Source organism: Enhydra lutris, unplaced genomic scaffold (assembly GCF_002288905.1).
Source record: "Enhydra lutris kenyoni isolate GAN:26980312 unplaced genomic scaffold, ASM228890v2 scaffoldscaffold22, whole genome shotgun sequence".
NCBI lineage: Eukaryota > Metazoa > Chordata > Mammalia > Carnivora > Mustelidae > Enhydra > Enhydra lutris.
The window spans coordinates 13,291,199-13,314,558 of NW_019154106.1; positions in this window are offsets into that span (position 1 = coordinate 13,291,199).

Consider the following 23,360-nt stretch of genomic DNA (forward strand, 5'->3'; position numbering starts at 1 on the left):
GCAGGCGGGGGCAGAATTCCCTCTGTCAACAAGGAAAGCACTCAGGCAGAGATCTCTAGTGCCCTCTCCTCCCCGCTGTCCCCTCCTAGGTTCCCTGCCCCCCTTCTTTGCCACAGAGTTCTCTGCGCACTGTGGGTCAGGTGGGGCAGCAGTGGGCTCAGACCCCACCCTCACGTTGTGGTTGCCCGTCCTCCTCTGGGATTCTGTCCTGGGAGAGATACATTTGCTTGTCCTCCTAGCCTCGCCCCTCAGCACCAAACAGCCCACCTTTGAGTAACTCTTTAAGAAAGCAGGCACACAAACGCAGGTTGCAGGTCGTTTGCATACCCCTTTCAGACACAGTTAGCACTCCGTCTCCCTCCCTCGCCCTCTCCCTCATTCTCTCTCTCTCTCTCTCTCTCTCACACACACACACACACACACACACATGCACACGCACACACATGCACATACACACATGCATACATTTTTCTCCTGTGAACCCCCCACATTTTGCCCTGCCCTGCACTCACACCTCCCAGTTTCCTGTACAGCTTTCTTCTGTAAACGCTCTTCTGCAGAGCCCCCTTTCCAGTCTGCCCCCCACCCGACTTCCACCCCCCCCACACCCTAATCCTTTCTACAAGCACCACACTCTGCCCCCCAGCGTGAGCCCACGCCCACATTTGGTCAGGCAGAGAGACGACCACATGATGACACACCCGGTGTCTTAGCCCCGCCGTCCACCCGCATCCCTTGTGGCCCCCAAATCCTCCGTGGCCCCTGGATGTCCTCACTTGTCCTCCCTCACCCCCTCGGTCTAGCACTGCCTCCCTTCCCAGCACTTCCAGCCTCCATCCCGCCCACTGGGAAATCACCCAGCTTCTTTATCCAGACCCATTTTTATGAACCCCAGGGTCTCGCCTTGCATTTCCACAGGCTCTCAGGAGCCCACTTACTCTGTTCCAAGGACACAGCCATCAATCTGCAGCAGACATGGGTCTCCCTCCCTCATCCTGGAATCCCGCTTGCTGCTTCAGGAGAACAGATTGCCTCCCCGGCACTTCCCCTCCCCCGGCCTCTCCTCCTCCATGGCTCCTGGATCCCGGGGCAGCATCCTCTGTGGTTTCCTGTCCTGTGCTCCTGGTGCCTGGCCAGTTCCCCTTTTTTGACTCAAAAGGGGAATCAGAGCGAGGATGCTTAGAAGAAAGTTCACAGAATCCGAATGCTTCTTCCCGAAACTCAGCTGGTGCTGAGGCTGCTGGGGTTTGTGGCTTCCGCCAGGTCTTCCCCTCCCTCCGCCTTCCTTTCCTCTCTCCCCCTCCTCTCTCCCTTTTTCGCTCCCTTTTTTTCCTCGAGGGCCAGGTACTGACGTTTCACTGTCTCTTAGCAACTGCCTCCACATCTCTGAGCAACAGGAGAGCTGGCTATGGACCCCACCAAGATGAGAGAGAGGAGAAGGAAGCAGTTGCAGAATTCACAGCCACCTGCTATGGGGAGGAGGTCCTAATGGTAGGGGAAGTGGGGCCTAGGGGGAGGGGGCAGGGGGCGGGGCAGGGGCAAAGGCAGAGGAGCAGGCAGGGGGAGAGGGCAAAGGGCCCAGTGGGAGAGGTTGGAGAGGGGGGCAAAGCAAGGATCTGGAATCTGAGATGGGGGAGGGCCCAAAAAAGAAAATAAAGGAGGGTTGGAAAGGGGAAAGGAATTCCTCCAGGGGTAGGGGGAGAAATTGGGGAAGGCATGAAGACATGAATAAGGATGGAAAGAAAGAGGAGAAGAGCTTGTAACCCGTTTGCTCATTTAATGGGATATATCTCTTCAGCCCATGTGTAGCATCTGCTTCCCTGAGTCTGAATGTATTTTGGTCACCAGGTACCAGGTGGCTGGTTGGACTGGCTCAGGGCTTGTCAGAGACAGTTATGGAAGGTGGGAATTTTTCTGTGTTCCTTAATTGTCTCTAAGTCCTGACCTCACAAGCTGGGAGAGTTTTGGGATGCAAAGGGCCAAGTGACAGGTCTAGGTGAGGTACCTGGGGCTGCAGATACACTCAGCTCTCTTTCTAGGAGAGCAGAAGGTTCCAGAAAACCTTGTAGTTTTGATCTCTTTCTCCAGGTCCTGAGGACTCTGTCTGCCATCCCGTTCTCACTTCTCCAAGCTCCCTATCCCTCCCCCCACAGACTGACCTCACATGAAGAAAAAGTCATTGCAACATTTCTTTTCTTGATGACCCATGGAATGAATTTCTAGCCACCTTGCCTTTGAAAAACCAGTCTCACCACTTGGTTTGGTCCAAGAGCTGGCTCATATCTTCATTTTAATAAAACTGTTTATTAAGCACTCACTGTGAGTCTGGTGCTTGGCTACACGATAGGCATATAGCTAGCTGCTAGGATGATGGGTGAAGACTTCATTCTTACAGAGGTCACGTTAGTCCTTTGTGTTCATCTATTTGATCTGGGGCCTCTTCTGCTTAAGTAAGATCTCAAGTCTTTGGGGAAAACCAAAATCGAGGAGCAGAAATCACCTGTTAGGTTGTACAGATTCTAGGCACATACAAAGTCCTCAAAATCATTGCCTTCCCTAACATGATTCTCTTTCTTTTATGGTCTTAGAAGTTCTGCTGTTAAGCATTGTCCTCATAATTATGCTCATTTTTAATCTTTCATGATCTATGGTGTCTGATGCAGACTAACATGGTAGCCACTTCATTAATATTGATATATTGAAATGGCCAAGGTAAATATGATTTGTGTCTCCTCCTCCCTTATAAAAGGGAATGGTTCTCCAACTCATTTATGAGCTTGGAAATAAAATGTTAATCTTAATGCACAAAACAGAGCAACACTCAGAGGCAAGTAACCCACTATAAACAAGGACTGTTGGCTTCAGTAAAGCAGAGCTAGCATGATGCATTATTAACATTCACTGAAAAATGAGAGAAGACATAATGATTTCAATAGAGACTAAGAAAGGTAATCAGAACATTTCAATATTTAATGTTGGCACATTAAAGGCACATTAAAAAAACAAGTGATAGAGAATGGAGGTTTTCTTCCTTTACATAATATGAAATTTATGTTTACTGTAAGAACAATAGTATGAGTAAACAAAAGTACCCGTGACAGTTTCCTTAAAAAATCCGATCTAGGCAAGAACACCTTGTTATATTTGAAACAACAGTTTTCTAGCCTGTACAATTGGGATAATAATGATGGTATTTAACTCATGGAGGTATTTTATGTTATATGAGTCGTTGTTAATAAAGCACTATGGATGTGTTTGTTAAATGAAGAAATAAAATGAAATACAAGGCAGAGTATAAAATTACTGAAATCATTATGCCGAAGGGAAAACAAATTGCACAGAAGTAGGAAAAGAAAGGAAAATATTCCACTTGCACGTGATTTGAATGTATTCTGGTGCAGAATAAGCATCAAAACCTTCAGAAAGCCCTCCATCAACCATTGCATATAAGACCATTATATACAATGTCTTCTGTTAAAAAAAAAAAAGTAAGGATAAATGGGACAGAAATCTTTTAAATGATCTTTTACCCAGAATCATTCTGTAAGTTAAGTATTAAAGCATTGTTTCCCAAACTGGTGTCTCATAGTACACTGTGTGCCATAAGAAAAATGGTTGTTCTCAAATAATTTGAGAAGTATTGAGTTATGGGGCACCTGGGTGACTCTGTAGGTTAAGTGTCTGCCTTTGGCTAGTCTCTGCTGGGGTCATGATCCTGGGAGATCAAGCTCAGTGTTGGGTTCTCTGCTCAGCGGGGAGCCTGCGTTTCCCTCTCCTTCTGCCTGCCACTCTGCCTACTTGTGCTCTCTCTCTCTCCATCAAATAAATAAATAAGATCTTAAAAAAAAAAAAAGAAACATTGAGTTAGACAAAATGAAACAGGTTACTTATTGCCAGATTTCTCAGGACCTTTAATGTCCAAATGGTCATGTGACACCCCAAGGCAAAGGACTGGGAAAGTGTAGGAAGGATGGATAATATCCAGTGTTATTCTCATGCAGTGTTTCTGGTTACTTCCCTTAGCAAGATGACTTTCTCCTACCTAGCAGCCTTGCAGCAGGAGTGATTCAATTTTGAGCCCCAGGAAAATGATAAATTATTACATACCACGGCATTTCGTGGTCTCCTGCGAGTTATTGAAACTGTGACTATTCAATCATGAATGTCAAGGATTTACTCTACTGGGAAAAATATGCAGAAATTAATCTTAGAGTTGTAGATACAAATGAATTGAAAAATCATTTTTCTTATTAGGGTTTTTTGACACACGGCAAATGAATTGAGAATGACAGAAAATCTTTAAATACATGAGAATAAATGTAATGTGCCACATGAAAAATGTGTTGAGGGACAATTATGAAACCTCCATAGAATGAAGATACAGGAAGAAATGGAAAGTTAAACTCCTTAGTTGTGGGGAAATCTTAGAAATAGGAAAGATGACTTTGCATTTTATAGTATAATAATTTAGTGAAATATTTAGCAGAATATGCTGAACTGGTGGTGGAAGCCCTCTGGGGAAAAAAATGGACCGGGATGCACAGAAGAAGTTAATGAAGATGATGATATAATGGGGGAATGCTGAGTAGCAGTGGTGGTGGACTTTCCTGACTAAAACATTGAAATATGTTTTGCAAACTGAAAATCAGTCAGTGGCATTACCCAGTATTTGTGCTTTGGAAAATGACCATGGGATACATCATAAGTTGAGGAAGTGATTCTCACTATCAGAATAGGGAAAATGAAAAATGGGAAATGAAACCACAGTGTTGAAAGTCACCACCAAGTAAGATATATTATTGAGACATTGGTGCTATACATTATTTTTATACATTGAAGAAGTTCCAAATGGCTCAAAGAATTAAAGAGAGAAATGAACAATAACAAAATGCAAATCAGGGAGCAAACAGAATAGCACGTTTGTTCCAGCTGTGGAGAGAAGAGATGTCTTGTCTTTCTGTGTGTCAAGGAAATACGGAGAATGACATTTGTGACAAGATGGCTTCTGACAAACACATAACATTAAAAGACAATAAGGTTTCCATGAGCAAAAATGACAAACCAAATTAGAGAGAGAGGAAACCCAATGGAGAAATAGATTTTGGACATAAGTAATTTGAAATAATCCATGCAAAATATGTTAAGAAATGCTACAGATATCATTTTATTTATTTTATTTTTTAATTTAAAAAATAGATTTATTTATTTATTTTAGAGAGAGAGAGAGAGAGAGATTGAGCATGCACTAGCGAAGGGAGGGGCATAAGGAGAAGGAAAGAGAAATTCGAGCAGATGCTTTGCTGAGCACAGAACTCTATAGGGGTTTTGTGGGGGGGGGAGGGGTGCTCCGTCTCACAACCCTGAGATCTAAGCTGAAGTCAAGAGTTAGATGCTTAACTGACTGAGCCACACAAGCGTCTCACAGATATCATTTTAAAACTGATAGAATACACAAATTCCTCTGAGGCAAATAAAGAAAATGAAGTGTTATATATGTTAATTATATCTCAATAAAAAATAAAATAAAACCCAAAACACCATGCTAGTCAAGATCCTAAAATGGCCCTGTGGTAGGTCAAACAATACCCCCCAAAGATGTTTTTATTCTAATCTCTGAAACCTGTAAATATGTCACTTTCTATGGCAAAAAGAATTTTGTGATTAAATTAAGGATCTTGAGATGAGATCTACCAGGCAGGTCTAATGTAATAATAAGGATCCCTCAAAGGGAAAGAAGGAGATCTGATGGTGGAGACAGGGGTGGAAGCTACTTGCTGACCCTGGAGATGAGGCCAAGAACCAAAGAATGCAGCCTCTAGAAGCTAGAAAAAGCAAGGAAACAGATTCTCTCCTAGAGCCTCTGAAGGAATATAGCCCTGGTGACCCACGTGAGGTTCGTGATGTCCAGAACAGTAAGATAATAGTTGTTTTAAGCCAGGGCACCTGGGTGGCTTCATTGGTTGAGCATCTGCCTTCAGCTCAGGTCATGATCCCAGCGTCCTGGGATTGAGCCCTGCATTGGGCTCCTTGCCTAGCAGGGAGCCTGCTTCTCCCTCTTCCACTCCCCTTGCTTGTGTTCCCTCTCTCACTATCTCTCTCTGTCAAATAAATGTCTTTAAAAAAACTGAATAGTTGTTTAAAGTCACTAAACTTGTGGTAATCTGTCAGCAAGGGGTAACTAAAACAGCCCTCAAAATTCCAATCTCCTGTGCATACCTCATATACTCCCTTCCCTTTGAGTCGCATCTGAATCTGTGACTAGCACTGAATCATAGCACTGCTGTGATTATCCCCAGCATCAGGTGACTTTGTGTTGAAAGGGAGATTAATCCAGGTTGGTGTTTCCTTTAGGTGAATCCTTAAAAAGGGATACTGTCTATTACCAGCTCAGAGAATGGGGTGGGGGGCATCTGGAGAGGGCCCGAGAGTCTTCAGGTTTCTGAGACTGACCCCTGGACAACAGCCAGTGATGAGTCTGCAGGGACCTGGAGCTGCCAGTGAGTTTAGAAGATAGCCTGAGGATGAGATGACAGTGTAGCTCACCAACATGTGGACTTCAGCCTCATGAAATACCCTGGGTAGAGAGCCCAGCCATGATGTGCCCGGACTATGCTGGGACTATAGAGCATCAGCTCATACATGAGTATTGTTCTAAGCCAATTTGTTTGTAGTAATTTGTTATGCAGCAATTGAAAGCTGATATAAACGTAGTATGGAGGAATGCTTGGTTTCACTAGAGAGTAAGTGCAGAGCAATGAAACGCATTTTGTGATAATTGTTAAACCAGTAACGATAGGGGCACCTGGGTGGCTCGGTTGGTTAAGCATCTGACTCTTGGTTTTGGCTCAGGTCATGATCTCAGGGTCATGAGACTGAGCCTCTTGTCAGGCTCTAAGATTCTCTCTCTCCCTCTGCCCCTCCCCTCACCCCCAAATACTCCACCCCCAGGAATGATAAAAACATCTGTACAAGTCCATGTGCTGGGTATAGAGGAGCTAGATACAGGTACACTTAATCCAGGCACTGGGAATTGGCTCAGGCCCCCTTAGGAAGTTGCTCATCCCTTTCACCTGGTAATTAGTAAGACATCAGTTCATACCAAAATATTCAGAGCAGGAATATTTATGATAATGAAAAAGATGGAAATAATACGAATGGCCAGCCACAGAGGGTGCCAAGCAAACGCCATATGAATCTAAAGGAAACGTCAAGGAAAACATCATTAATTGGGGCACTGGGACGGGTAGTGTTGCTGCTGGAGAAAATGTGGGATGATGCTAACTGGATAAAGCAGAGCAATGCTCAACTCATAGCTAATTGTTCATTTGTAACTCATGCTGCCCTAGTCATCAGCTGTGTCACTTATCCTTGCTGTGCTCAGTTTCCTCATCTCTAAAATGGGTGTAATTACAGGATGTACCTCACAAGGAGGTCTGAAAGAGGCAACACAGGCAAAACTTTGCACAGTTCCTGGTCCTTTCTAGAAGCTCTACGGATAGCACCACTGTTATGATTAGTTTCATTATATAAAAGTGGATGGAATGCTGCTTTCAGTTTTTTTAAATTAAAAAAATTTTTTTAAAAATTTCTTTTCAGTGTTCCAGAATTCATTGTTTATGCACCACACCCAGTGCTCCATGCAGTACATGCCCTCCACAATACCCACCACCAGGCTCACCCAACCTCCCACCCCCCACCCCTCCAAAACCCTCAGTTTGTTTCTCAGAGTCCACAGTGTCTCATGGTTCATCTCTCCCTCCGATTTCCCCCAACTCACTTCTCTCCATCTCCCCATGTCCTCCGTGTTATTCCTTATGCTCCACAAATCAGTGAAACCATATGATAATTGACTCTCTCTGCTTTACTTATTTCCCTCAGCATAATCTCTTCCAGTCCCGTCCATGTTGCTACAAAAGTTGGGTATTCATCCTTTCTGATGGAGGCATCATACTCCATAGTATATATGGACCACATCTTCCTTATCCATTCGTCCGTTGAAGGGCATCTTGGTTCTTTCCACAGTTTGGCGACTGTGGCCACTGTGCTTTCAGTTTTTAAAATGTCTTCTTTCAACCTGGGAGGCATTATTATGTGGTGGGAGCTCTTGTAACACAGTGGTTACACCAAGGGCTATGGGACAACAACAACAACAACAACAACGGCAACAATAATAATAACACCTGACTCGAATGAAGTGACTCACGTACAATAGGTCATTGCGCCTGGCACAGGGCCAACTGTTAACAGATTTTCGCTGCTATTATTGCCATTACTTAGGGAGGCAGTTGGCAGAGGTGAGTGTGGAACCACACCTCCAATCGCAGCCCTTGTTTTTGGGCAGCAAAATCCCAGCAATCCTTATTCCTTGGGGCCAGCTTGCGCTTTCTTTCTGATCCTTAGTTCCTGGACCCTTGGACCGGTTCTTGGACTCTTTTGATGTTTGCTGCCTGCCCCTGCCTTGGTGATCCTCCACATCTTCCCTTTGGAGTTGAATGTTGCCATCTTGCATCTTTCCTGAACAGTTTAGAACAGTGTGTGTGTGTGTGTGTGTGCATGGGTGTGTGTGCATGGGTGTGTGTACCTGCCTGTGCGTATGAGCAGAGGGGTTGAGAAGAAGGATAAGATGCTCTGGAGGCATAAATAGTAAAATCTTATAATCACATGTCTCAAGGTGGGGTGCCTTCCTATGTGATGTGGTTGGTCTTGGCTCCTGCTTTCTGTCCCTAGCTTCCATACCCCCACTGTGAGGAGAGGGAAATGTGGAAAGCAGGCAAGGGCTGATGGGAAGGGAGGAGTGAGGGCAGGTAGCTGCTTTTGTCTGCCAGTATTCTGTTGGCCAAATCTTTCTCGGAGTCACTGCCATTGTCCTGCAAGTCCTAGGCAGCTGCAGGGCTCAGACATGCCAACATAAATCTGGGTCACCAGGTGTTTATCAGGGAGTTTCTTTGCAAGTTAATTTTACTAAGATGAGAAACAAACTAAAATTTGTTAGAAATGGCAGCTCTCTGTGCTCGTCAACTTCCTCCTCTCGGAAGTTCTCAGTATAATCTCATGCTCATCTGTCTGTCTCCCTTGCTGGGCTCTGAGCAAGTCTTGGGCAGGTGCACTGCTTTGTTTATGGTCTTCCTTGGGTATCTGGTACATAATAAGCACAAGAACTTCGCAAGTCTTTGCAGTGTGAATGAGGGAGTGCACTCCAAAGTACAGGGTCAGCTGTGCCTGTTGCTGGGTCCCCAGTGCTGAGAGCATTTCCAAGCTCTCTGGGTGAAACAGGCCTGCACTGGTTCAGTGTCTATCTGGGGACACTACTCTTTGTCACTGGTGCTACTGATGAGAGAGGCTTCTGGAGGCTGATCAAAGACACAGAAGTGGGTATAAAGCAGTGAAATAACAGATGGAAATTTACAGTCAGTTTCCAGCAGAGTAGGAGGTGGGAAGAGCAGACATTTATTTGCTGCTTTGACGGCCTGTTGAGAGAGGCCATTATGGCCAAACTTGCCGTGGCAGGAGGAAGGCTGGGGATGGAAGAGAGAGACCTACTGCTTCCTTAGTTGACCAGAGTTGGCCAACATGGGGCCAGAAAGAAAACAATATATGCTGGGTAGCTCTAATGTCCCATCTTACAGAGATGGTGACTGAAATCCATCCACTTACTCAACATGTTTACTGAGCCCCTACTATATTCCAGACACTGTCCTATGAACTGGAATATAGCCACATTTGATGGATATACAATGTGTATCTGTAGGGCATTTGGGGCCAATATCCATTTTGATTGGTGTCCATGATGGCTGGTGGTTCCACATTTTGACTGTCGTCTCTTTAGTAATGAATAAAACAGTTTCAGTTCTCCTGTGCTTACTTTCTGGAGACAGATGATGAGCATACACTCAAACACGTATATGATAGGTGACGATTAGTGCTATGAAGAAAAATAAATCAGGGCACAGGGGCAGATGTAGGACCTAGGTTTGATGGATCTGAAGGATGACCACGTGGCCTCAATCTGCACAGCCTGTGATGAAGGGACTGTGGGAGCCGCTGGCCGTAACCTACCGTTCTACCTAAGAGATCTTCTTATTTATTGAACTCCTACCATGCACCAGGTACCATGCTGAGCACTAGAAATATTGCAGTCAAGAAAGCAGGCAAGGTCTCTTTCTGGGAAGACGAACACAGGGAAAAAGATCTTCAGTGATTGTAAAGATCTTAAGTTGCTCAAAGGGAGAATGCAGGATAGTCCAGGTAGGTAAACTCAGGGATCCGTGCTCCCCCTGGGCGGGGGTGACCTCCCTGAGAAAGTCATGCATTTGCTCCGTGCATTGGTCCTGTATTCTCTCTTTTACCTTGTCAGGTGTTCTTTATAAGCTCATCTTGACTTTTTTTTTTTAACTACAGATAGCACCTTCATTAGATTGTGTGTGTGTGTGCGTGTGTGTGTGTGTATCTACAACCCATTTACTGTTCACATTTTTGTGGTGTGATTTCACCCCTTAGGTGATTTTATAGCCTTGCATCTCTCATGTGAGATAACTTACTTCAGTCTTTGAAATACAGATTTTAATGAACCAAGAGGCAACAACAAGGAAAACATTATTTCTCCCGAGTCCTTTAAATATGAATCAAGAGGTAATAAGATGTACATAGCAGGCTTATAAAAACAGTGCTGTGGTAATGACTGATAAAAATATCCAGTTGTTTGGGGCGCCTGGGTGGCTCAGTCAGTTAAGCGTCTGCTTTTTGCTTGGGTCGTGTTCCCAGGGTGCTGGGACTGATCCCCACATCAGCTCCCTGTTTGGTGGGGAGCCTGCTTCTCCCTTTCCTCCCCACTCCTGCTCTCTCTCTCTCTCTCTCTCTCTCTCTCAAATAAATAAAAAAATCTTTTTTTAATAAATAAAATCTTTAAAAAAATCCAGTTGTTTATAGCTTATTTGACCTGGTACTTAATGGTGCTACTTTGTTCACTATTGATAGAAAATGCTCAACTTAGAAGTTCCCTTTGACTCTTTCTTGATAATCTACCCATCTGTCTTCTCTAGCTGTGTCGAGAAATGTAAAAAAAAAACAAAAAAACAAAAAAACAAAAAACCAACAAAAACATGTGGTTAATATAAACTCCTTGATTTTGAAAAGTATCATCCCTTCCTGTCTGGTTCCTTGCATCCTCTGTCCTTCCAACACATCTTTCTTTCGCGGTTCTGATGCTGTCCAGATGCTTTCAGCCAGCCCTGGACTCCATAGCCAGACCACAGAGCAGCTCCAATTAGCACCACCAAATGTGAATCATTCAGGGTGGTCCCTTTTGCCTGGGTGTCCATACCATTCAGGGAAGAGGATGGTGGAGGGAGCCCAGATGCTGCCCTGAGATTTTCTGGAGAAGGAGAATCTGAGCAGGAGGAGCTGGGAGGCAGGGATTGGGAAAAGCTGCGGGCTTCCTTTCCAGGCCCTGGGAAGTAGCTCCAACTTACAGGATGAGCAAAGGTTTACCTGAAATACCTTGGAACTGCAGGGAGGTCACGTCCACCCCCCACTCTTGTGACCCACAACCTTTTGCTCTATCTCACCTGTCCACATGGATAAAGGTGCACCATCTATCTTGTTTTAGGCATAGAGAGACTGCCATATCTGGAGTGATTTATTCCTGCCTGTGATTGTTTTCCTCACCGTGCCATCCTCTCCCAGGGCTGCTGGATGAAGGCCAGGAGACTTTGGTTAGAGCTGTAGCCCTGTTATTTTCTGCCTCTCTGGTCCTAGGGATGACAATGAATAGAGAATATTTACTGACCACCTACTTTGTGCCAGGTATGAGGCTAAGTTGCTCTGTGTGTGTTCCCACAGCCTGCCAATGGCAGGGGAAGAACTTCTCCCTGATCATTCTCCTTCCAAAGCCCAAGCCTATACCATCTTTCTGAACCTCAGTGTTCCTCTTCTGTTAAATGGGGATCCTAATTCTCCTGGTCACCATACCAGGGTTCAAAACAGAGCACTGCTGTACACCTGCAAACTGGAGCAGAGACTTGTTGTTTTGGTGATTGGTTGTGAGGCAGAACTGCCTTCCAGCTCCCAGGTCTGCTCCAGGCCCGGTGCCTGGAGGAGACGAGAGGCTTGAGCAGATGGGGACTGGGAGGGGCTGTGCAGCAGCAGTGTCTCCGAGTTTTGTCCCCAGGATGTGCATGCCAGAGCTGCAGGAAATGCTCACTGTTGTCCACCTAGGCTGGAAAGGTGGACACAATAGAAAGAAGTTTGGGACCTGTCAGGAGCAGGAAAGAACGGATTTCTTTTTCACCCATGTTTTGTTTTCTTCTCTCTAGGAGAGACATTTGGGGCCAAGGTGTTTGCATCTCGGTGGTGTCTTTGGCCCAGAGAACTGCTCTGGGCTGGCTCAGGCTCTGAATCCAGAAGACACTGGTGGTTCTCATGCAGCACGTGAGGGTAGGAATTCATGCCTGATGCTATGGCATGGTCCCTACTGGAGGATTAAGGGGCGTGAAGGTCAAGCTCAACTGACCCCATTAAGTGGAAGGATGATGACCCCAAGAATGGCAAATCAGACCACCTCCCAGTCTGAGGCAGTCTAGGGGAAGGGGTCCTGAATTGAGAAATCAAGCAATGTCAACAACTCTCCTTTAAGTTTGCTGTGGGTCCTCGGGGCAAAGAATAGCCCCTCTCTGGGTCTCAGTTTCTTCATCTAATCACATGGGGGCCGTTGGGGAATGTCACCAGAAAGATGTGACTGCTGACTGGCCCGTGAGCTGGCCCCAGGGATGTGGAGGCTCCTCAAACCTCCCCCTGCCCTGTCCTTGGACTGTGGGTTCCACTTGTGGTTTCTTTTCTCAGAGGCTGTTCTAAGGCCCTGGTCTTGAGCTAGTGATGTGGTGTTGAGGACATCTGCACGGTGTCCTTGACTGGACCCGGTTATGGCTTCTTTAAAGAGACTTTTGGGATTTGGAGGGTGGGTGTGGGGACCCATTCATCTTGCTGCTGCCCTGGACAAGTCTTGAATATAAGTTCCTTACCTTAGTATTAAAATTGTCACCCATGGACCTGGAGTGGGCTGCCTCTTTCCTCAGTCTCTCCCTGCCCTTCAAGTAAGGGGGCTGTTTCAGAGTCTATCTGGGAGTATTTGGCCCAGATGATTCTGAGCAGATTTGGGCCACTTCTAACAAGGGCAACAGCTAGGCATTTGAGACAGTATTTAGTGGACTCTTTTCTGTAAGGGACTGACTCCCTTTGACATGACTGCTCGGCCCAGAAGTCTCAGGTTCCAGATCCTACATCAGTAAGGCCCTGGGAGGGAGGGCTGGGAGCTGGGCTGGGGTGACAAAGCAGCCACTGTCTGTACCCCAGAATAGCTGCAGCCCTCCTAGCATCTGCTGTCTCGTGGCACGCTCCCATCCCTCTGGCTGCTCTCGATCCCTGCTGTCTGGCAGGTGCTGCTTTCCCGGGTTTTATGGCAGCCGCTAAGCAGCCCTCTGTGTGTGCTACAGAGGGCTTGCTCCTTCCTCCAAGCAGCTGGGGTCAGAAGAGTGACTTTTATCTGGTTGCCCCAATCCTGCCCCACTTCACCTCCCCGGTTTAGGACAGAAGGGTAGATTGAGACAGTGGAAAGAAGCCTACGTTTGGTGGCAGGGGTCTTGGGTTCTTGCCGCCAACTCATTATGTGACCAGGACGCAAGTCTGAACATCTCTCCTGGCTTCAGTATTTCACCTGGAAATTGAGGGCAATCAGGTTATGGTCCCACTGGTGTTCCCCAGGGTGGCCCTCCCAGTAGTCCTGTGATGTCTCCCTCAGAATCCGTATGTTGAAATCCTAACTCCCAATGTGATGGAAATTGGAGCTGGGGCCCTGGGAGGTCATTAAACCATGAGGATGGAACCCTCCCTCATCATAGGATTCATGCTCACAGAAGAGGAGGCAAGAGAACTAGCTAGCCCTCTTTCTGCCCTGGGAGGATACAATGAGAAGTCATCACGCTGAAGCCCAGAAGGGGGTTCTCACCAGAACCTGACTGAGCTGGCTCCTGATCTTGGACTTCCAGTTTCCATAACTGTGAGAAAAATGTCTATTGTTCATAAGTCACCCAGGACATGGTACCTTGTTGTAACAGCCCCAAAGGATGAGACAGTTCCCCTCTGCTTGGCCAGTGCCCATGTCATGCTGGTTCTACAGTATTTTAAATATCTCCCCCAGAGGTCATAATGCCTGGGCAATTGCACAGAACTGGTGTGAGCTCAGTGGGGGTAAACGGTGGGAGAGGTGCTTTGGGAACTGGGAAGCCATAATCAGACATCTGATGCACCCGTCTGCCCAGTGTCCATCTGTCTCCTCTGTCTAGGGAAACAATTGCTCCTTGATTTTCCGTCCACTTAACCATAGGGTTCAGATGGAGCTTGCTCCAGTCCTAGCTCCAAGGCTGCTGGCGACCCAGGCCTGGCAGATGAGCATTTTTGATTCTGGTCACAGTAATAAACTGACAAACAGAAAGACCCAGTCAGACCTGACCAATAAGGACACATCCTCTGACTATGGTGATGGTTTAGGGATTGACATGGGACCCAAACTAGGCCAAGCAGATTATTTCTCTGAGATTATTCTCACTAGGATGAGAGGGAGGAATCCCTTGTCCTTTCGGTTATGAGCTTGAAGGATCGAACCATGACTGCTCCTTCATGGAGAGAAGACCTGTCTAGATAGAAAAGAGTGGAGACAATTAAAACAAACATAAGAGATGAAGAGGAGAGAGGAGGAGGTCTCGGTGACAACAAGCTTCAGCTCTCTCTGGCCCCCGATGCCCTGGTTCTTACAGTTCTTCCTTAAAGCAGAATAAAGGATTCAGAGTATTAAGGAGTGGGGGACACTGTTGCAGTTTTATTTTGGTGATCAGGGAAATCTTTTCTAATAAGGTCAAATATGATTTTATACCTGAATAAAGTAAGAGAGTAGGCCCGCTGAATACAGAGAAGAGAATTCTAGGATGTGCAAAGGCCCTGAGGCAGTAGGGTACTTGGTACATTTGAGGAACAGCATGTAGACCAGTGGCTGGAGCTGAATGAGAAAGGAAGAAGGCATCGTAGACTTCTCTCTGGAGTGTCAGCCACAGAGCTACTATGCCTGACAGGAGTTGGTGCTGGGGCCCCAGTCACAGCTTCAAGGACTTTGGGGCCTGCACCTGGGGAGGGAGGTTGTTTAAAAAGGTCAGAAACCAGTGCTAAGGTCTTTTCTGGCTCTGTAATCCTCTGTGAATACCCAATGGGTATATGACATTTGTTGTAGCTTCCTCTGATAACTCAGCTGGGATCTACCCTCAAGATCTATTACCACAAGGATCCAGAGAATGGAGCCCTTCCTTGAGGCCAGAGTAGACAGAAGCACTTTAGTGAAAAGGATTTCTTTCATTACAATTGCTGAGGTGTGACATTCCATGAACACCTGCCAGTTTGTTCCCCATGTGTTTGTTCCTTTCTTCATTGATGTAACAGGAATTTACTGAGTATCTAATATCTGCCAAGGTATACAAAAAGACACTGAATATACAAAGATGAATCACCCATGGTTTCTGCTTTCAAAGATCTCAGACTGGCTGGGTGTGGAGGAGGCAGCCGTGTAAACAGATAATTAGAGAGAAACATGGCAGGTGCTCACACCAAGGCAGGAATCCAGTTCCTCTGCAGGGGCCCTGAGGAGGGAGGGAAGAGTCAGATGGTCTCTAGCTAGAGAGAAGTTGGTCCCTCGACAGGACACTGAAAGCTGAGGGAAGTCTGGTCAGGGCAGAGCAGCTGGAGAGACAGTATGGAGAAGCAAGTAGTCATGGGAAAGGATGGGGTTAGGAAATGACAAACATTCAGAGTAGAGGGTTTCAGGGCTTAGAAGTTGGTGGAAAAGGTAGAGAGGGTGGTTGAGGTCAACTTTTCCCTTGCATTGGAGTCAACTACTTCTGCACCAAGCCACCAGCCTACCCTTGGCGTTTAGACTTTGTTTTGTTGATTTGGAGAATCATTGGAGATTTTTAAGGAAGGGAGTAATGTAAGCAGATTGGATTGTTTAATGGGGCATGATAGAGTACACGACACTACACTATACAATACTAATAATAAGAAATAGTCTGAAGAGAAAATGGTTAGTTTTTTGGGTAGAGACAGGGTCACAAACTCAAATCCAACAAGGACAAGGCAGATGATACAGGAGAACAAGGAGGCCAGCAGGTTGTGTGGGCCCTGCCCTGTCTCAAGAGGGCGGGTGTTACTTAACTCAGTTGGTTGTTGCCCCAGTGGGGACTCAGGCCTAGGGGTGTCAGAGCTTTTGAGTTTTTCAAGAGTAGCTGAAAATCCAGATCCTTATGTAAAATCTCATCGTTTTTAAATGTTGGCAACTAATTTGAATTCTACAAAATGCTGTGTGGGCCACATATAACACATCTGTCAGCCCAATCTGTCTGCAGGCCACTGGTTTACAACTTCTGGGTTGAGAAAAGGGTTTTCTTTTTTTGTAAAGAGAGATCAAAATAGCTTTGGATCCAACGATTCATGCCTGGAATGATCTCTCACTCTAGGTTCTAGCACATTCTTAATCGTTACTTAAGACTCAGTTCTTTTCTCCTCTGTGTAGCTTTCCTCATCACCTCTCCACCCCTGCCACACACCCTCCTATCACCCCAGACAACCCCAATGAGTTATCATGTCTTTGTGTTCCACTGTGTTGCTTATGTGCCCTGATATATGGGGGACATGGGAGTGGGGTGATGGCCATGGAGCAGGAGAGAAGCTGACACAAAAGCTATAGAATTATTGATTAATGGATGGAATCAAGACTTGCAGTAGACATTGTGAAGCTCACAGTACAGGTTCCTCGAAGACCAGAGCCATTGCCTGGCAGCAATCAGCCTGTGATGGAAAGAAGCCCAGGTCTGGAAGGAAAGGAAAGGGAAAGAAAGACAAAATGTTCCAGAACGGTTTGCATTTTGAAGACTTGAGAAAAGGTACAGCATCTTGAGTTTCTGTAGGACTTGGTCTTAAGCATGGCTGGTTTCCATGCCGCAGCCTGTAATCTCATGACTCTTTGATTATCACTGGTGCTGGCACACTGAAGATCGCCAGGCATTTCCAAGGAAGGGACCTAGGATATGGTGGCAGAGTGAAGTTCTGTTGTTTCACTGACCAACTGTCGTTCATCTTGGATTGTGTATGTGACTCAGGCAAGGCTCATCAAGGCTTCTCATGCCCTGGGCACAGTGGTCAGCACAGGATGGTCCCATAATGCCATTGGGTCAGTGAGAATCAGGCTCAGAATTTTCCTTGAGTGACAAGCATTCTCTCTTTCCTGACGGATTTAAATACGGGAGAGTATAGGTCTAGAGCAACTGTTAGCCACCAAGAAGACCCTAAGAAGAAAGTCAGCATGGAGAAGAGATGAGCTGAGAGGTAGAGAGAGGTCTAGAGACAGATGGTTTTATTCGAGCCCCTGGATCAGACTATAGCTAAAGCTAGTTAACCCCAGATTTTTTCATCGTTGTGGCCAGTAATATATTTCCTTTCTTTTTTTTTTTTTTTTTAATTTTAAATTTTATTTTTTTAAACATATAATATCTTTTTATCCCCAGGGGTACAGGTATATTTCCTTTCTTAAACCAGTTTGAGTTACTCTCTTTTTTGTCAGGGGCAACCAAAAGGAGTCCTTCAACTTCAAAGAAAGGCACGAAGAGCAACTCCCTCCCAGGAACTGTGCTTTCGAGTTTGCAAAGCATTTTATCTCCATTGCCTTATTTTATTCTTCCAACTCTCCTGGGAAGTAAGGAAAACAGGAATTTTTATTCCCATATCACAGAGAAGGCAACCAAAGCTTAACAGGGTTAGGATCTACAGACAGATGGCTAGGAATACTAGAATGAGAATCCCGTTCTTCTGAGTCTGGTTCCAGAGCTTCTCTGCACCAATAATGTCATCTTAAATTAAGCTCCCATAATGCTGAACTAAATTACATTAAAGCACCCCTGGAAATGGCTTCTCAGAGTCATAATTCATGCTGGGTAATTACAAAATAACTTTCTTCTCATTATTTTCCTACTTACATATCTCCAAGGGAAGGGCTGGTGATAAATGTCAGGGTCGGGACAATTTAGGTAATTATTTGGATGTCTGGCTGAAGCCTATATAAAACTGCTATCTGCCTGCTTTTAACTTCTGCTTGATAATCCTCAAATTGGAAACCTTCCATTTCATGTCCCCCATCCCAGTCCAATTATTTTGTAAAGAAATCATTGAGAGCCTCTCTCTAGCTATTCCATCTTTCTAAAAGCTCTCTCCCCACGCCACACACAGCTTCTGCTCCCTGTCATGTGGTAGCTTCAACACTCTTGACTCAGAATGGTTTTACTTCATAGAAAGTAAGTTTTTCCCCTCTCCCTCAACCCTCAGTTTTTCCCATGTTAGGCTATGTTATATTCTTTATAACATTTTTCACAATGTCTAATTTTTTCTTTTTAAAAATTAACATATAATATATTATTTGCCCCAGGGGTACAGGTCTGTCACAATTTCTAATTTTTAAAAGTTTCTTTTAAACCTTTTCTTTCCTCGCAATAGACCGTCCAGCCAGATGTAAGTCTCACTTCTCTATCCCTAGAACCTAGCCCAGTGCCTGACATGTAGCGGGGATTCACTAAACATTTGTTGGTGGGATAATCCAGGGAATGAAGAAGGACTTAATCAGGAAAGCCTGTGAGCCAGTGGATGTCCTTGCTTGGCACTTAGCAGCCGTGAGCCTGGGGTGGGAGGAGATGAATCCTGAGAAAGGATCAACCTTCCAGGGAATACAATATTAGCAGAAAGACACAGGGTGCCAAGGGCCAAGTGTCAGGGCACGGGGAAGGAATGAGTAGCCAGGGAAGGGGACAGGGATGGCTGGCAACCAGAAGAACGGGGTCAGAAACTGTGTCCTAGAAGCCGGAGCAGGAAGAGCCTCTGGAAGAAGAGAGGATCGACAAGTGTTCCATACGCTAATGGGTACCAGAGCATCTGATTCACACCTGACTTACTTTTCTAATTATTTTTGAATTGATTGTAGCAGTTGGCAGGTTTCCAAGTGGCAGTGTGATTTCATTTGCTGCCTGCAATTCCCACCTCTCCAGGTTAGCAGGCATGAGTCTTTTGACCTTGCTGGAGAAGATGACACCTCTCAATATAGCTCTGTTTGCAAATGTCAGCTGAGATGCTGCTTGTTTCTCTTCTGGGTCTTTAAGAATATTCGCGGGTGTGTGTGCACACACACGTACACACACACACCTCCCGCAATGCCTTACTCCCCACAACCTCTGCTCCCTCAGGAAGCAAGGGCATCTGCCAGACCACCGCTTTGGAGTCCACCTGCTTAGGGGTCTTTACCAGCCTTTGATACTGCTGTGATGCAGGAAACATGCATGTGATCTGAGGGAGGAGTCTTACATATAAGGAACTCATCGATGCAAAGAGGAAAAGCTGAGATGTTGTCATCTTCCCAAGGGGCGGTCTCTACAGTGCCAGGAGCCGAGTCATCACACTCCAGATGACCCACACCTGAGTCCCTTGTTTCCTTTTGAAGGCACAGGCTTTCTGCATACTCATGATAGCTGGAGGTTTTAATAGCTGCTAGTTTGGAGTGCTCACAACAGGCTCAGCTCTGTGTGAAGCTTTTTGTATATGTTCGTCTTATTTAATCGTCCCTGGAATCCTCTCAGGTCATTATTACTGGCTCCAGCTTACAGATGAAGAAACAGAGGCTCACAGATATGGTATGACTCACTGAAGGTCACACAGAAATACACATATTGGAGTCAGAATCCAAAGCAGGTTGTGGCTTTCACCCTGACTCTACTCTGTTGGTGGAAGCACCGACCCACGCTGGTTACCTGATGGAAACTGCCAATGTCTGTCACTGTAATTGGCTAATTGGTGCCTGGTCCGGTGCCTGGATGCTGGGGACAGCCCTCAACTGGAAAGCAGTGCCAGTTTATATTTGATGTGACCCGATGGGTAGACTTTGTCCACGACACCCTCTCCTCCGCTTCCCTCCTGGCCCACTCAAGGCCCTTGCTTCTGGTGGGGGCACTTTGTTTCCCCAAATAGGAAAAAAAAAAAAAAAACAAACAAACCCCAAACAACTCTTGTTTTAAATAGGATTCAGCAGGATTCTTCGCCTTTTCTCAGGAAGAGTCGGTGCTTTCTGTTTTGTGGGCAGGGGGTGGGGGACATCCTCTGTGACTCAGCGGGGAGCCGCCTCCACCCACGGAAGGGTTGCCTGCCCTCCTTGGTCACATCCTCGCAGCTACCAGGAAATGGGAAGAGTGATCAGTGAACCAGCAGGCAAGCAGCAGGCACGGGGAGGAAAAAAAGCCTTCCTCCTAGGCTCTCCTCCAAAAGAAGATGCAGCGAGACTATACAAAACCACAAACCAGGCTCTGGAAGGGCGTCGGGAGGGAGTAGGCCGATCGCCTCCCACCGCGTGTGCTCCATTTGGCTGGTCTGGCTCCATAGTGAGGCTGGGCCATGATGGCGAGCTGGGCAGGGCATATAGTCAGTCCCTCCTTCTGTTCCCGACACCCCCCACCCCAGCTTTCTCCTCTTGCTGTGGGAGCTGTGGCCCAGAAGCAGGAGCTGTTCACAAGCAGCAGCCTGGGGGTCTGGTTTGTGTCTCTGGTTGTCCTGCGTCCCTGGCTGTGCTCACATCCCTGTCGGGGAGCTCTAAGGTGGTGCAAAGCCATTTCGCCTCATCTGTTTTCTGTTCATGGTATCCACCCTGTGTAGCTTCTTTAAGCTGCTGGGACTGCTCTGTGCTACACAAAAGCCAGTGCTGGGCACTCCTGCGCCCACCTTAGCACTGAATCCTGAGCAGCTCCTGGTTCTGATGCCACCACCCCTGGTCTGCTGCTACCCCTAAAAACAGCTCTCCTACTGTGTATATTGGGGTCTTTTAAGGGGGACCCACTAAGCTCTGTACTGTGGCTTTTCTTGGCTTTCCAGGCCTTCTGAGGCTCCTCCGATAGCCAGTTGCATTTCTCTTCCTGTGGATTAATAGGACCCAGCGTAGAAGCCTTCACTGATTCTGTAACATCCCACCCTTTGTCTTCTGCAGTCCTTCTCAGTCTGGTAAATACTGACTTCGGCTCCTATTCTTCCTAAATCATTGCAACCACAGGAGCGACAATGACAAGTGATATTTGCTGAGCACTCACTATGTATGTGCCAAGCTCTGTGACATGTACCTGATACGCAGAACCATACACAATCCTCACGACTCAGTGACTTGATGCTGTTACTCCTCTGATTTTATAGACGAGGCATTGGAAGCTCAGAGAGGGTCAGTAACTCATTTGAGGTCACAGGGAGCAGCGGAGTCAGACACAAGGTAGGAACCCAATAGCTGCTGGCTGAATAAACGGAATGAATGGTCACTGGGTGGCTAGTTGTGCTGGGCAGCTGCACTGGCCAGGGTGGGGCAACTGGAGACAGTTAGGCAAGCATAAGGAAGAAACTTTTGAGCAGCAAGAGCTCTTGGGTAGGCCCTGTGGGTGGTCAGCTGAGGCTCAAGGAATCCTCAGTATGAAAGTTGGGGAAGGCCCTTAAGCCCCAGCTGAGGAATGGGTAGGATGACCTTTGCGATCCTTTCTAACTCTGCGAGTCTGAGGTTATGGTATAATTCTTAAAAACAAACAAACAAGAAACAAACCTAATAAAACCCATTGCAAACATGAAGCATGTCCAGCCCCAGCTGTTCTGAACAGGAGCTGAGCTGATGTTCACTCTGGCACAATGACTGCCAACATCCATTAAGACAGAAGCCCTCCAGGGACCACTCTCAGGATTCCGTCAACAGAGAATGCTACTGACACCAGCTGGCATTTATGGCGCGCTGACTACACATCAGTCCAGATTATAAACCCTCTACCTGCGTAAATGCAGTTCTCGCAACAAACCTGTGGGGTTGTGAGTAGTGTATGCGTCAGGTGAAGCTGCGGTAACAAGTTAGTCTTCGATCCTCAGTGCCTTAACACAATAAAAGTCCATTTCTCTGGGAGAAGATATTTGCAAACGACATATCAGATAAAGGGCTAGTATCCAAATCTATAAAGAGCCTATTAAACTCAACACCCGAAGAACAGATAATCCAATCAAGAAATGGGCAGAAGACATGAACAGACATTTCTGCAAAGGAGACATCCAGATGGCCAACAGACACATGAAAAAGTGCTCCACATCACTCGGCATCAGGGAAATACAAATCAAAACCACAATGAGATACCACCTCCCGCCAGTCAGAATGGCTAAAATTAACAAGTCAGGAAAAGACAGATGCTGGCGAGGATGCGGAGAAAGGGGAACCCTCCTACACTGTTGGTGGGAATGCAAGCTGGTGCAACCACTCTGGAAAACAGCATGGAGGTTCCTCAAAATGTTGGAAATAGAACTACCCTATGACCCAGCAATTGCACTACTGGGTATTTACCCTAAAGATACAAACGTAGTGATCCGAAGGGGCACGTGCACCCGAATGTTTATAGCACAATGTCCACAATAGCCAAACTATGGAAAGAACCTAGATGTCCATCAACAGACGAATGAATAAAGAAGATGTGGTGTATATATACAATGGAATACTATGCAGCCATCAAAAGAAATTAAATCTTGCCATTTGTGACGACATGGATGGAACTAGAGTGAAATAAGTCAATCGAAGAAAAACAACTATCATATGATCTCCCTGATATGAGAAAGTGGAGATGCAATGTTGGGGGGGTTTGGGGGTAGGAAGGGAGGGAGACAAACCATAAGAGACTCTTAATCTCACAAAACAAACTGAGGGTTGCTGGGGGGAGGGGGGTAGGGAGAGGGTGGTGGGGTTATGGACATTGGGGAGGGTATATGCTATGGTGAGTGCTATGAAGTGTGTAAACCTGGCAATTCACAGATCTGTACCCCTGGGGCTAATAATACATTTTATGTTTATAGAAAAATAAAAAAAATAAAAAAAGTCCATTTCTCTCTCTCTTTCTTTAAGATTTTATGTATTTATTTGACAGAGAGAGCACAAATAAGCAGAGAGGCAGGCAGAGGGAGAGAGAGAAGCAGGTTCTCTGCTGAGCAGGGAGCCCGATGCAGGGCTCGATCCCAGGACCCTGGAATCATGTCCTGAGCCAAAGGCAGTTGCTTAACCAACCGAGCCACCCAGGTGCCCCAATTTCTCACTTTCTTAAAGGCCAAGGGAAGTTGGGCCATTTTTTACCTTTCTGTTCGGACACGTGTGCCCTCCAAGGGCGCTGTGGTAAGGAGAGAGACAGCAGAACAAGAGCATGGGTTTGCTGTTTGCAACCTGAGAACCTAAAATGACATCC